General features: G+C 39.0%; 1 long non-coding RNA gene across 2 annotated transcripts in view; it reads right to left on the reverse strand.

Moving 5' to 3' along the window:
- The window catches only part of LOC121101520, a 212,476-nt gene that overhangs the window by 62,065 nt on the left and 133,724 nt on the right, over window positions 1–16,687 (reverse strand). The window contains exon 4 of one of the 2 annotated variants that reach the window (XR_005833529.1): window positions 12,483–12,566. The exons of the other annotated variant lie outside the window; for it this stretch is intronic. This is a non-coding gene — a long non-coding RNA (uncharacterized LOC121101520). Of the gene's footprint in view, window positions 1–12,482; window positions 12,567–16,687 lie in introns of those variants that run through there. 2 annotated transcript variants of the gene reach the window in all.

The raw sequence follows: 16,687 nt of genomic DNA on the forward strand, positions 1-16,687 counted from the left end.
CACACACACACACACACACACACACACACACACACAGAGTATATCCCTATATTTGGCTTTGAATAGATCGGAAGTTCCCACAGTTGCTGGGACTGTGATTGCAACAATTCCTGTCAGTTTAGGAGATGAGATTGGAACAGCTGCATCTTCAATACACATCATTGTCTTAAAAAGATGTTCTGAATGAATTACAATTAAATTACAGAGCTGTCAAAAAGGGTTATAATAATAGCATTTATTGACCACATTTACAAGGCCAGACATACACAAAAGGAAATAAAAGCTGAAGGAAAAAAAACCAAAAACCCACTCCACATTACTTACCTCAGCAGGAAATCTGGTTGAGGGGAAAAGAGAAGATGAATTAATTATCACGCAACGAGCACAGCAACAGCAACGCTCTGTGTTTCAGAGGGTCCTCCATTCCAGAAGTCAGAGGCGCTTTATAAGTCATCATCTGGTAGAGACTCATCTCTCTTTTACAATTGGAAAAAGGAGGGCCAGCAAGGTTGCCATGACTCACCCACAGTTACAGACAAGCAAGGGAGGAGCTGGGACCTGAACCAAGAGCAAGGGTGACTCCCACCAGTGGCCTGAACAAGGAAAGCAAAATCGGGACAGCCAGATCTGGCCCCTTGTTCTGCTCTCATCTACAAGAGGATATTAATTTATCCAGCAATATTTATCATGCAGCTCTTGGAGAAGCTTGAATATTGTCCTTCGCTTCTGCCAAAATGACACATGTAAAAGAGGGGAAGAAAATCCTCAACTGCCATTTATGCTAGTCAATTCTGTTACTAATCAATAATGCATTCAGAACCACCGGAAGAATGGTACAATTCACTTAGTCACCTTCAACCTCAGTGTCAGAAAGATAAATTGAGGATAGTAATGCTTATGCAGTGAGAAAACTCCTTGAATACAAAAAACAAAACAAAACAAAACAAAACAAAACAAAAAAACAAAAAACAGAAAAAAGCCAAAAAAACCCCAAACCCAGCTAACTAGATCACCATTCAATCCAGCAATCAGCAAATCCCTACTGTGTTCCCTCTTTGTGTAAGATGTGCTAGAAACTGTCGAGGACACAGAGGGGTGTCACGTTTAGACTTGTTTCTCAAGAGCTCATAGTCTAGTTAAAGAGATAAGCTACACAGAAAGATAAAGTGAAACAAGGTAGCACATATACTGTATTTCAAACGACTAACTCAGTCATATAAACAAGGAGAAAATTAATTGATTCTTACCAGTCTATTTCTTACCCTTTCTTCCCTGAATATGATCACATAATGGTGGCTTTCTTGGCATCCTCAGGTTTACCTAAGTGTTCTAAAAATTTATTTCAATTGGTCATTCAGTTAAGCCTTCCTTTCCACTAGTAAGTGGTATTTCCATTATACATAAAGTCCCAGCCCAACCCCCCCCCCCCATTTTAGACCCATGCTTGGTAGCAGTGGAATGAATCACTGGGGAAAAAAAATAAAACTTCTGTAACAGTGCTACATAGGATAAAATCTATGACTTTATAGGAATTGTTCTCTGAACTAAGACTAAAGATAAATAACACATGACATTATTCTCCTATCCTCTGCCGAGGGGTATCACTTATTGATCGTGTAATTATTTTTCTGTTCAGTGCAAATACAGCTCTACAATCTTTCTTAACACAATACCACTGGAAGCCACTGGTAAATGGTAAAAATTGACTTGTGATAACAGAAGCCATTTGCAATTAAAGTCAGATTTTTTGTCTAACTTCTTGACAAGCTAATTATGTCATACAACATTTACTACCCTGGGTAGAAAATGTGATGAGCAGAACATGATTCCAGACAAGTGTGACAGGGATGGACAGCTATGCCCCAGTATCCATTCCCCATTTCCTTAACGAAATGTTAAACTCCAGTTTTAGCTGGCTACCTGGCTCTCTGCTAAAAAGTCTATAGCTAAGTTCTAGATAATGGGATATAGTCAACTTCCAGGATGTGTGCTTAAATGGGTGGAGAACACACACTAGGGCTGGCCAAGGAACAGAGAGAAGGAACTTATGTCCCAGACGTCCTTATGGAAAGAGCCACCATATTGCCCTGAAGTGTCTACACCTAAGCTGTTACAAAAAAGAGAAATACATTTCTATTGTATTAAAGTTAATGTTATTTTCAGTACTGCTCTTTGTGGTCAAGCTTATATCTTTTTTTTTTTTTTTTAAGATTTTATTTACTTATTTGACAGAGAGAGACAGCCAGCGAGAGAGGGAACACAGGCAGGGGGAGTGGGAGAGGAAGAAGCAGGCTCCCAGCAGAGGAACCCGGTGTGGGGCTTGATCCCAGGACTCTGGGATCATGCCCTGAGCCGAAGGCAGACGGTTAACAACTGAGCTACCCAGGCGCCCCCAAGCTTATATCTTGACTGGTAAAATGAGCACATATTAATTCACACTAACCTAGAGAACCAATTCTTTTATTAGGAACAAAGCAATATGGAAGACTGAAAGAAAGTTCTGCTTTCAAATAAAAATCAAAGAAAATATTCTTCTAATCTGCTTTAAATATTTTCAGGGGTGAGAATTTCATATGCCTACAAATTCTGTATTTATGTAGAGAAAAGGTCAGCAAGCACACATCTCATATATCTTTGCATATAAATCTGATCATATGGAATATCTCGTATGGAAGTTCACAGGTACAATACTGAGCCACCGGAGTACTGAAATCTGTTTCAAAACCATAGATTCTGACCTCTTGACATCAGAAATGGCAAACAAATTTGAAACAAATCTAAGGATCTATGCTAGTAAATAAAACAAAGTATGTTTTTCTATAGTGAGTACTGGACTTTGAACTTCCAGCCCTTTTCCCAACATACACACACACGCACACACTCACACACTTGCACACATCTATGCTTATACTCACACACAGACATGCATACAAACAAAACATTTACACAGGTTACAAAAGAGTTTGGAAAAGTACAAGGGGGCTTAGTTATCGGTCCTGGATGATTTTGGCTCTTATAAAGTACATCGTCACAGGCTCTGTCCCACTCCAAACTGCTCCTTGGTACTACTGGGATCTGAAGAGCAAGCGAGACAGGTGAGTAACAGCTCAGCGTGGCTCATATGCAACCCTGCTATAACTTCATGGTAGGAACAAATGCAGGGTTTTCAAAGGCCAATATGCATAGATTCCATCTCCCATAACTCTTGGTGTGTGCATTATTTATTTTTGGTGGGTGTGGGAAAGGAAGGGAATCTAATGTCCTTTAATTTTTAATGTCAGCACCCTAAATTTAAAAAACCCTCTTTAGACCTGATTTTATTTACCTCAATCCTCACCTTTCCCTGGCTTACTCTCAGGCAAAGCTAGCCAATAATTACAAAAGACCAAAAGGATTATAATGATTAATTTTTCTCTTTTTATATTTCATTGAAATTTTTCCTTTTTTAAACAAGTATCATCTCACCTAGAAGTGAGACCTAAAACCTCACCAACTTAGAATGATAGAAGAGTCAACAGATCTGTTTGCCTACTACTAAAACACCTCATTCAGGGAAGCTAGGGAGATGGACTGCCAGATCCCAATAACAGACCATTTTAAGAGAAGGAATTTTAAATAAATATAAGCAAAAACAACCAAAAAAAGGGCAAAGAGCTACAGCCTAGAGTGTAAACCGGAGAAGCTTAGGTACTCAAGGAACCCAAATTAATGTATTTAGATTATCGTATTAAGACAAAAGGACAAGGCGTCTGAGTGGCGCAGCTGGTTAAGCATCTGACTCTTGGTTTTGGCTCAGGTTGTGATCTCAGGGTCAAGGGATCAAGCCCCGCATCGGACTCCACACTCAGCACGAAGTCTGCTTGAGATGCTCTCTTCCTCTTACCCTCCACCCCACGCATGCATGCTCTCAAATAAATAAATCTTTTAAAAAAATAAGAAAGGACATTCTAGCTCATCGATCTTGCCACTCTGTGTCAAGGGACCAGCCAGGTTGTTCCCGAGGCAAGGTGACTGTATAGGAATATGCAGGCTGCTCAGCCAAGTGTGCTGGAGGTGAATGAAGCTACTCGTCGAGTGCCAGGCCGGGGGCTCCAGCGTAGGGCTGTGTCTGCTTGAAGGAGGTGCAAGTTTTTTGACTATGCACAAGGTTTTGAATCCTACGCCCATGGAGCTGCATCTGCCTGGAGAGGACACTGAGGGGAGTAGATTATACCAACTCCAGAATATGCCATTTTAGCAATAAGGATTATTTTGAGCTGAAGGCAATTGAGAAGCAGATACAGGAAAAGCTCTCTGTCCTTCCCTTATTTGCCCAGAAGCAGGACAAACATCGACACAGGTATCCTCCCTCCCGTCTCTGCCAAGAAGGACAAAAGAGAAAACTTAAACCATTATCAGCCTGGAGATGGCACCAAAAGAATCTACGTAACAAACCTTACCAAGCGGCTTTTATCTTTCATTAGTTTCTTTCTATATTTGCCTCCCCACAATTTGCCACCCCTAGAAATTCAAAGTCCTTTTACTTTGTCTTGTCGTGTCTCTAAATATTTATTGTTCCATTGCTAAGATGGTATGGAAAATCAAATTCTAACCATCCCTCGAAGTTATTATCTCTGAGTACTCCCATTCTAAGTGTGACGCACACATTAAAAAACTTTTTTTTCAGGGGCGCCTGGGTGGCTCAGTTGGTTAAGCATCTGACTCTTGATTTCAGCTCAGGTCATGATCTCAGGGTCCTGGGACTGAGCCCTGTGTTGGGCTCCACACTTCTTGGGGAGTTTGCTTGTCTCTCTGCCCCTCATACCGCTCATGCTCTCTCTCAAATAAACAAATAAAACCTTTTTAAGAAACAAAAACAAACGGTGATGGGTAGTAAAGAGGGCACGTATTGCATGGTGCACTGGGTGTTATACAGAACTAATGAATCATTGAGCCTTACATCGGAAACCGGGGATGTACTGTATGGTGACTAACATAATATAATAAAAAATCATTAAAAAAAAAAAAAAAAAAAGAAACAAAAACAAAAAGACCAAACTTTTTTTTTTCAGGGCACTTGGGTGGCTCAGTCGGTTAAGTGTCCAACTCTTGGTTTTGGCTCAGGTCATCATCTCGGGGGTTGTGAGATTGAGCCCCCTGTTGGGCTTGTTCTCAGCACGGGGTCTGCTTATCCCTTTCCCTCCCCCTCTGCTCCTCCCATGGCTTGAGCATTTGCTCTCCCATTCTCCCTCTTGCTCAAATAAATCAATAAAATCTTTAAAAAAAACCTTTCCCCCCCATTAATCTGTTTTTTGTCAGTCTAATTTATAGAGCCCCAGGTAGAGAACCAAGGAGGACAGTAGTAAAAATAATTTTTTCCTCCCTTACAACACCTGTCCCTCATTCTCAAAGAGCAGTTTTGTTTCAAGGATCAGAAGATCTGTAGCCCTGTATGGAGTTAGGGACTAGATGATTTCAAAAAAGGGAAGAAAGAGGATTGGGGATACTATGTATGCACCTCTTTCAGTAACAGGGTACCCCTGGGTTAGGAGGAGAGGCTAAAGTGAGCAGAGCCAGCATCGTGGGAATGTAACTTGTACAGTCCCAAAGAGCTTGTGCTTGTTCTAATGTTTTGCTTGTACTGTTTTAAAATTCTTCATTTTTCATTTTCCTTTTGCGCTAGACCCCACAAATTTGGTAGCCATTCCTTAAGGTAAAGGAGGCATAGTAAAGGGTGAGGATTTAGAAACCACTTGATGCTGCAGCCTCTGGGAGCACAGTTCAATAGTCAATTCTGGACTTGGGGGTGAAGAGACAGAGGGACCTCAAGAAGTTACTGACCAGGCCTGCCTACAATCCATGGACTGCTAACAACAGAGCACCCAGGGCCTGCTGCCAGGGGTGAGCATCTCAGGGTGGTTAATTTTGTAACCCAATTGCTCCTCCTGCAAGTATGAAAAGAGTGTGAGGATTTGAGTCCCTCAGAGAATTACTCCCAGGTACCAAAAAACACAAGTACTCCAGCTCAGTGATGGTCCTTTCCATTCTCTACAATATCTCAATGATCACTGGATGACTACTAGCCCAGGACAGCAGGAGGGAGACACAAAGAGAAATTTCTTTACTCACTAGTTTGATCACAGACACTTCTTTTAATAATGGGAAGATCTGGTTGTCATACTCCTCTGTCCTCCTCTCCTTCTTTATTACCCTTCAGCATTTTTATCCTTCTCTTTTAACTCCCTTAACTTTTATTACAATGTGCAATATTACAATGTTAATTTTTTATAGGAAATATTTAAGAAACTTCATTAAGATCATATGTATCCCCCCACTAATTCAGCAGAGACAAGTGATTAGGGTGAAAATAAATTCTTCTGAAATTCCAAAATGATAGCACAAATGAGGTTTTAAGACTTAGCCTACTGTTATCTCCAACTGATAGAATTATAAAGGATTTTTAAAAAGATGTTATTTATTTATTTGAATCTTTAAAAAGGGGGGGGTGCCTGGGTGGCACAGCTGGTTAAGGTTTTGTTAAGGGTCTGACTCTTGATTTCTGCTCAGGTCATGATCTCAGGATCATGGGATCCAGCCCCAGGCCTGGGCTCCAAGCTCAGCAGGGAGTCTGCTTCAGATTCTCTTTCTGCCTCTTCCTCTGTCCCTCACCCTGCTTGCACTTGTGCTCTGTTTTTCCCTCTAATAAATAAATCTTTTTTAAAAAAGATTTTATTTATTTATTTGAGAGAGAGCACATGCAAGCAGGGGGAGGGGCAAGGGGAGAGGGAGAAGCAGGCTCCCACTGAGCAGGGAGCCAGACACGGGGCTCAATCCCAGGACTCTGGGATCATGACCTGAGCCGAAGGCAGACGCGTAACTGACTGAGCCACCCAGGTGCCCCGATTATAAAGAATTTTTTACCTTCTTTATATTCTTATTTATATCTTCAAAATGTTTCATAATATTTTATGATTAGAAAAAATAAAAATTTCAAAAGGTTTAACCTGAGTAAAAACTATTTCCACATATTTTAGAAACATCTTTTTCCATATATACTACTAATATACTACTTTTTTTTAAGATTTTACTTTTTAAGTAATCTCTACACCCAACACGGGGCTTGAACTCACAACCCTGAGATCAGGAGTCACATGCTTTACTGACTGAGCCAGCCATGGGCCCCTAAACTGCTGGTATACTAATTAGAAATTAATTTTATCTATTCATTAAAGCTGGTTCCTTAAGAATTTCTACTTGGCAATACTTTGATAGCTTAGCTCAAATTGGTGCATCATTTCATCTTTTGAAAGCCTTAAGAATGTCACTTAATTTTTCAAATGTGGGGACTGAAAAACACAGGAAAAAGAAAAGCAAAAATCATTCATAATCCAGTCAGTTGAAAAAAATAATATAAAATAAAAAGCAAAATATCCCCAACCCCAGTTTTCTTACACATGAACAGACTTACCTACAAATACACTTTTTTTTTAAATAAAAGGGAGATATAAAATTTTCATTTTTTCACATGAAAGTATAACATGCGCATCTGCATTGGGCATCACACACACACACACACACACACACACACACACATACACACAAATACATATGAACCTTGTTCTTCTTAATGGCTCTGTGAACCATGATTTATTTAGCCAATTTTCCTACTGCTGAGCAATAGATTGTTTCTTGCCATTGCAAATATAGCTTCAATGAATATTTCTGTATATGTATTTTTATATACAATGCTATTACTTCTGCAAAATTCTTTTTTTATTTTTTAAGTAGGCTCCATGCCCAGTGTGGAGCCCAATGTGGGGCTGGAACCCATGACCCTTAGATCACGACTTGAGCAGAGACTGAATCGGACGCTTAACCGACTAAGCCACCCAGACGCCCCTACTTCTGCAAAATTCTTAAGAGTGCTATTCTTCAATTAAAGAGGACAGCATTTTAAATCTTGATAGATGCAATCAAATTAGCCTCTTATAAGGTTGATCAATTATACTCTCATAGCATATGAGTACCCCATTTTTCACATCCTTTATTCCATATAACATTATAACATTTTTCAAATTGTTCTTCATATGATTCTAAAAGAACTGTTCATTCACATCCCAGAACATGTTTTCATATAATTTTTGGCCACTTGTAAAACTTCTGTAAATGTGCTCATATCCGTGCCTATGTTTTCACTGTCTTTCTCTTATTGTTCACTTTTATACACTTCATTGCTCAGCACCCCCATTAATGCTAGCTGAGTCAATTCTTCACGAGGTCCAGGGCTGAGGCTGCCCTTAGACTGAGGGGACAGCAGCATCTAAGAACACATCAGCTTCGTGAGTTAATTTAATCTTTTATTGATCTCACATCCTAGCATGAAAGAATAAAAGATGTCTACCTGCTACTAATGACCCAAAGTATAAAGCTTTAACAATGCTCTGGAATGTTCAAATACCAAGAGACGGCTTCGTGGAAAGCAACACACCACAGCATACACAGCCATGAAGTTATTTTCTTCACTTGAATAATTTCATGTGTGCACACAGCAGTAAGATCACAGCACACCTCTTCACACTGTGAGCAGCCTTAAAGAGACAGAGCCATCTACTCTCACCAGAACAATGTTAATTAAGTAACTGCGTAGAACATTCTTATCAGCCTTTGTAAAAATACCTCGATGTTTAAAAAAAAAAAAACTAGAATAAAATTTACCCAAAAATGACAAATGTTTGGTGAGAATGATGAGTTTGGGAGATATTTTTTCTCTTCTTTAAATTCTCTAAATGGTATTTTAACTTCATTAAAGGTAAGTTTTAATTCTGAAATTTGAGTGGTTGTGGTTGCACAACTCCATGAATGTACTAAAAACACAGAACTGTACACCTTAAAAAGGTAAATTTGATGCTATGTGTATTATTTCTCAATAAAGTTGTGATTTTCATATAAGTAAAATTCTAAAGTTAAAATACTGCATTGCAGGGGCAGGCAATGTGTGGAAACTCTGTGCTTTCTGCTCAGTTTTGCTATAAAACTACAACTGCTCTAAAAAAATAAGATATATTTTAAGAAAATACTACAATGCAGTCTTTGTCAATGTCTCACTAATTCTATGTTAAAAATTCTGGAAGGCAGTAGAATACATAAAAGCTAGAGAACAAACAGACCTCTTTGCAACCCCTTGGTCTTGGCAACAATACCTGATAAGCAGTTGAATGTGGCTTCTTAAAGTACCAATGAAATTTGTGTCGGTGTATTCAGAAACTTCTGTGTGACTCTGACCCTCAGGCAACTTATTGAGCCTGTGTAGTGGAGTGATCTATGCTCCCTCTACGCTTAGTAGAATTAACAATGTTAATATTGAGAGGGACAGTAGCTTAGAAATACTCATTCTTTCTCTTTCTATTCTGGCTCAGCTTCTGGAGTCCCAGCTGAAAATTTCATCACGTTGAACTATTTCATATAAAAAAATTAAGTTCTAGGTTAATTAAACAGCCACTAAGAATAAATTGATTCCATTTATCACCAGTGTACTATAACGGACAAGAACCCATTGGGAAATGGCTATTCTTTTAGAACTTTCTATTTGAAGGCCAAGCCAAAAAGGAAGAACTTACAAATACTGCATCTAAAGTGCTAAATAAGCCGTAGTAATCATCAAGATACAAGTGAACTGTTCTACTATAATGAATTTGGTAAAAACAGACCCCTGAATGTTTCTTTAATGGTTCTGTTCTTCAAGATGATATATAAAAGTAAGACCCATTTTTATTCCTAAATGATGAATGGAAACAAAAGAATATTTCTGTGTTATGGCAGTCTGGTGTATGAAAAAGCCACTACCCCCAACTTGGGATCTTAAAAGTTTAAGTTAACTCTAAGTGTTATAAAATCTGTTCTTGAAAGCTCAGGTAGGAGAAGGCCTCCTCCTGAAAGGAAAAACTTGAGAAATCCTTAGGAAGAAATCCTTGAATATTGGTTAGATTTCAAACTAAGGGCATGAGGAAACGTTAGGTTCTTTCTAGCCAAGCCTATTTCTCACACCTAAATTAAGGTACTGCTAAAAACAAGAAACAAGATTTAAACAATATTTGCCACAAAATTTCACATTTCTTCTTTCAGTTTGCTACCTCGATACAAGTCTTTTGGGGGCTACATCTCATTCAAGTGGCTGTGTTTTTGGATCATCTTCCCATGACAGTGTAACTTGAGGGGAACAGCTGTGACTGGAGATGACTTTTTTTCGGGATTTGTTTTGCCTGCTATGCATCAAGCTGTGGGGACTGACCTCCCCACACCGCCACTGTGTTCTGAAAGAGGTGAGAAGGAGCCCCGGGAAAACACAAACACAGAATAACCCAGAAGCCAAAAAACTACAAATGAACCCACCTGATCAATGAAAAAGGAAACTCTTGACTGAACTTAAGTGATCTATGGCTGCTCAGGTTTTATTAAATCTGAATCACTACTCATCAAAACAAAAACTAGTAACCTAAGGTTAATACTTTGGTTTCACTTTAAAGTATATTATTTTCTCTATGCCTTTTATTTTCCCCTTCAACTTTAATGGTACAAATCCTCTATTCCATTTTTTTTTTTTTTTAAGTCAGCATGGGGAAAGGACACATTTTCGTGTGCTATCTTATGGGCACTAAAAGGACATGGCAATGGCTCTAAGAAAAATGTTACTTGTGAAGTCACATAGAACACAACGCCTGGCACGAAGGGGATAATAAACTCCCAGTAAGGAGAGAATGAGAGCTCTGCTTTTGAAGGTTCTATGTATCTACTTCTTCACCAGTGCAAAGCGGTTCAGTGCATACTATTTTTTCGTATTTCCTATTAAATACTACCTCCTACCCCATCTAAGGGACAGTTAGACAAATATCTTGCTGTATCACAGGAGAGTAGGAATGAGATAGATCATTACGTGTCTGTTTCTTCCCCAATTAAATGCCAGAGTCAACTTCTAACATCAAAGACCTATGATAACAAAAATTTGCACTGGAGAAGGTGCCTTCTCCTACCTTGTGTTTGAGGCTCCTGGTCAGTGGACTGTACAATTTCTCATGATTCAAAGAAATAATAGCTTAAAATGAAACCTGGTTTACCTGGGGTTTGGACAAGAAATACTTGAGAAATCAACTTTATAATCATAGAACCGTGCAGATGAGCCACCCAGCAAAGCAAACCTGTGGTTTCTAATGAGGAAAGATAATGTTTGTCAAGGGAGCCACATAATCGAGAAAAAAGGGAAAACATTCGACCCTTCCCCCAAATTCACCCTAAACAATAAGAAACTAGGAAGATCTAATAGACTTCTTTGTAACCTCCCTTAGGGATGTAGTAAAACCTTTATAACATGAGTCACAGAAAATTACTCTGGGACCAGACTCTCACACACTGGTAAGTCATACTGGCCAGAGGGTCTGTGTTGTTGAGTGGGGGCAAAAAGGGAAAAAGAGAAGTTCAGTGCAGGCATAATGCAGAATGTCTTCCAAAGCTCTCGTTTGTCCTAACTTTGACTTCTACTTTCCCAAAGAGGAAAGTTTATAACATCCAAATAAGCTATTTTAAACCTATTTTTTTAAAGGAGAGAAACTGCTCCAGATAAAACAAAACAAAAGACATAACACCCAGGAAATCAACCAGCAAGAATGAATTAGTATACACAGAACCTTTATATCTCTGCCAAGAAAGGTGGGGTAAATCCAATCACTGTTGGTTTCCACGTAAGTCATTCGAAGGAATTTTGGGAAACCAAACTGGAATGGGAGTTTAAAAATCAAAATGTTCTGATCACTAGTAGTAAAAATAGATGAATTTTAGGGCTCATTCAATGCAATATATTATGACAATTCTTATTTATATGGTATTATTGAAGGATGAGGTTAACTGTTATTCCTTTCAGTATAAAAATTATCAAAAATAAAAGCATTTTGAACAGAAATTTTTCCATAACACATTGTACATGAATAGAATGTAAACTGTTCTTGGGATCTCAGGGCCATTACTATTAGGCTTCAAGGCAATAAAATGACGTCTTAAGGGAAGTATTCAAGATGGTCAGTTCCTATCAATGCCCTTGTGCCTTAAAACATTTCTGTGCCTATTTTAAAATAAGTATTCTGCCTCCTTCTTTCATGTGTTTAACTGTCACTTCTTATTAGATCGGTGAGTCTGATTCTCATAATTCCTTCTCCTTTTAAATTTATGCTCCCTTGCCTATGACAGAGGAGATTAAATAATCCAGCAGGATAGAATTATATGTATAGAGAAAATCATTAGGTGTCGGGCAAAAGGCTAAGAAGCTCCCCCAGGAGTTTGGAGGATGAATGGCATCTCTTTTAGCTGCCTTTGCTTTGTTGTGTCCCAGACAGTTGAGGTTACTGTACAAGTAATTTATGGTTAAATCCAAGTAACTGTGTACGCTAGAAGCAATAAGAAAAAGATGGCTTTTGTCTCTTTAATTTGCCACTCCGCATAGCCACTCCGTACCATACCTGAAACAACAGCACTCAGAGCCTCATTATGGACATTCTGTGTAAGTTTAATTTCCTCCATGGCCATGATTTTGTTAAATGTTACTGAAATAAAAAGTACAGCATGCAATCTGTGAGCACAAAGCCTATGAAACTGTTAAAAAATAAAAAAGTGCCCCACACTTATATTATCAATTCTGTCCTGTATCTTCCACTTCGGTGAAAGAAAGCACATTACCTTCATCATATAGATGCATATAATTTGTAATAAAATGGAATAGATGGAGGAAAACAAACTGATACCTGTAATAAAACACTGAAATTATTATTGCATTTCACGGTCTATAAAAATGGCACATTCACAGAATTACAGTCTCCATCAAACTGCGGACCGCTAACAAGAGGGAGAAATTTACCGCACTCCTCATTCCCGAAAAGGAAAGGTAGGATTAGTTCCCGGATGTTTTCCCTTCCAGTATTAACGGAGTCAGCATTTACACTAGATGGAACTACATAATTCCCAAACTATGAAGAAGAAAACTCTATCTTGCCAAATTTACAACCCTCTCACATCTTATCTCTTCTGTTTCAAAATGTTCTCGGATATCCAAAAATTTGCATTCTGTTATTATAGTCTAATTTCTTGTAATGTTTTTAAGCTAAGAGAATAATAGGTTTATAAAATGCAACAATAATCATGATGAAGTTTTCTTTTGTTCCTGTATTATTTTTGAAGTAGTTCGACATATTTTGCAGATATTCATTCTCACAGAGGCTGTTTATTAGGGGAAAAAATTATCCTGAATTGACAAACTAAGGCAAAAATAATTTTTGAAACATTTAAATTTATATAAAGGTCAAGTTTTACCCTCCTGCTTTGCCAGGTATAACAAGTTTCCATATTAAGTTCTATTTTTTTAGAAAAATCAAATTCCATGTGCTCTTCTAGCTATGCCCATAGGTTCTTCCGGCATCCATCCTCCTACTTGGTATAAGTAATCATCTAAACTGTCTTAATACCACAATGTCTTTTTTTTTTAACCTTTCTTATACTGTTTCAAATACCAACCACAACCACATTTTTATTAAGTTTTACTTTCTCTGCATTTCTGTAAACTTTAAACTTTTTTCTTATTTTTATTTTTTTTAAAGTAGGTTTCATGCCCAGCATGGAGCCCAAAGTAGAGTTTGAACTCACACCCTGAGATCAAGCCCTGAGCTGAGATCAAGAGTCAGACACTTAACCAACTGAGCCACACAGGCACCCCTAAACTTTTGATCTTTGTAATTTGTACAGCTTTTATCATCTGTTTCTTTTTTTTTTTTAAGATTTTATTTGTTTATTTATTTGAGAGAGGGAGAGCAGAGTGAGAGAGGGAGGGAGAGAGAACACAAGCAGGGGTGAGGGGCAGAGGGAGATGCAGACTCCCCGTTGAGCAGGGAGCCCGATGTGGGTCTCGACCCCAGGACCCTGGGATCATGACCCGAGCAGAAAGCAGATGCTTAATTGACTGAACCCTCCCAAATGCCCCAAGATGGCCACTTTCTAATCCCTAGAACCTGTAAAATATGTTACCTTACACAGCAAAGGGGCTTCGCAGATGTGAATAAGCCAAGGATGTCGAGATGAGAAGATTATCCTGGATTTTCCAGGTAGGCCCACTGCAATCATGAGGGAGGCAGGAGTGTCAGGAGTCACAGGAAGAGGTATGATGACAGAAGCAGAGGTCAGAGAAAGACTGGAAGATGCTAGCGAAGGGCAGCAGAGTATGCCACCTCAAATATGCCATTTTGGCATATTGATTATTTTGAATGAAAGTTATTTGGGGGACAGTCAGTGCAAGAAGGACACTCTTAACTCTCCTGTGTGTCCCCCCTGAAAGCAGGAAATAAATCTCTCATGTGAGCGGTACCCTCCCTGTACCAGGAGGGTAGAAGGCATCCTTATTAGTAGAGAGGCAAGTTAGGGCCAAGAGGCCATATAACAAACTTTGTTACTTTTTCACTAATTTAGTAGCCCAAACCCAAACCTTTTTGTTCTGTCAATTCTTCACAAATTTATTGTTTGTCTAAGAGGTATACAAGCTTCCTGCTTTGCTTACTTCTTTGAGTCTCATATTTTTAGGGGGCTCCTGTACGTATGAAATCAAATTTGTTTTTTTCCTATTAATCTATCTTATGTCCATTTCATTATTAAACCAGGCAAAGAACCTAGAAGGAAACACTTTTCCACCCCTACACTACATTGCTAGCCTTGAAGATGGGAGGAAGGAGCCATAGTCCAATGATGGTGGCCAGTCTCTAGAAGCCAGAAAAGGCAAGGAAAGGGATTCTCCCCTTGAGCATCCAAAAAGAACTCTTAAGACGATAAACTTGCATTGTTTTCAGCCACTAACTTCAGGTGATTTTGTTACAACAGTAAGAGGAAACTAATATACATCCTGAGAAAATGATCAAGGTTTCTGTGGTCACATAATTTTGGGAAACATTATGGACTCTATCTCCTTCTCAGTGCCTACAATTTGAGAAGTCCTACAATAAAGAATCCTGTTTAACTTTGTTTAACTAGAATTTCCCAAAAGTTCTGACCATAGACATTTTAAGGACTATTTAACTGGAACCCACTTTGGGAAATAATGGTTTAAGGATTTATGCTATGGATGATGGCATCCAGAAGGAGGCAGACGTTCATTGATCTGGACTGAAATTCCATCCACTGATGCCATTTCAGTGAATTATTGAGTGTCCATTATAGCTTTACATTGTCACAGGTACTGGAATGAGGGAAGAAGGATGAGACATAAAGACAGAAGAAAATATTACTGATTCTAAGGAAATTATAATTTCATATGGGATATGACATATTTACCAAAAACTATAAACTGGGTAGAAAATGTTAGGTTCTGTGTGTATATATGGTGGCAGGATGAGCTGTTGTGGAAGTTTGGAGGAAAGAAAATGAGTAATTTCCGGGAAGTGGAAGGTGTCAGAGAATGAATTATGGAGGAGCTGGCATTCGATTTTGTCTTTTAGGGGCAGTAAGGCTGAGGGGAAGAGGGAGAAAAGAAGGAGGCGTTCTGAAGTGGTGGTCGCAGGGTGAGCAGCCTTACTGATCACTGGCACTACCTGACCCCAGAACTAAGCTGTTCCCCACTAGGGAAGGTAAGACAAGTCTTGGTAAGCCACATCCTTGTCTGTGCAATAATCAGAATTATAAATTGGGGATCTAGTTCCAGAAAATTCTGAAGTCCTTACAAAACACCAAAATTTATGGCAAATAAATGAACATCAAATGACATGTTTTTAAAATACACAAGTATAGGGGCGCCTGGGTGGCTCACTTGGTTGGGCATTTTACTCTTGAGCTCAGCTCAGGTCTTGATCTTGGGGTCATGGGTTCGGGCCCCATGTTGGGCTCCTTGCTAGGTGTGGAACCTACTTAGAAAAATAAATAAAGTAAAATATAGAAGAGGCGCCTGGGTGGCTCAATCAGTTAAGTGTCTGCCTTCGGCTCAGGTCATCATCTCAGGGTCCTGGGACTGAGCCCCATATTGGGCTCTCTGTTTGGGGAATCTGCTTCTCCTTTTCCCTCTGCCTCCTCCCCCTGCTCATGCTCTGTCTCTCTCAAATAAACAAATGAAATCTTTCAAAAAATAAAATAAAATATATAAGTACATATGACCAAATACTTAACATAAAACTTTATCTTATATGCTCCTTTTGGGGTATCTTTCTGCATAGAATGGACTTTCTGAGGCTCCTTAAAAATATGTACCCAGTGAAGTTTAGACTTAAGATGTTTTTTGCTTTTCCTGGTAACTCTTCCTAGTGGTAAGGATGGCTTTCTTTATTGTTCCTTGGACTCCTAAACTTCAGTTCCGAAAAGTTTCAGCATCAACTCTGTGTGCGTGAAGACTGCTTCCACAGTAAATGCCAAAGGAGGACCATTTCTGTGCTACTTTAGCTTCCTGTCTGGTGTCAGTTTTAGTCTCCTTGGGAGCAGAAACCATCTCCGTTTGTTCTTTGTAAGCCGAGGCTCCGGGGCAGCAGAGGCATGCAGCCTATGTTTGTGGAAATGGTGAAAGGATTATCGAAGTGAAATCTTGGCTCCACTCAAACCGATTAAGAAAAAGAATTTTTTCAAACATTTATTTCCACATGGAAAAGGAAGATTAAAACACATGGCAGTTTAGAGATAAGGAATTCAACAGAACTTTTTTGGTGGG

The sequence above is a fragment of the Ursus maritimus genome, unplaced genomic scaffold (genome assembly GCF_017311325.1).
Source record: "Ursus maritimus isolate PB19 unplaced genomic scaffold, ASM1731132v1 scaffold_8, whole genome shotgun sequence".
Taxonomy (NCBI): Eukaryota; Metazoa; Chordata; class Mammalia; order Carnivora; family Ursidae; genus Ursus; species Ursus maritimus.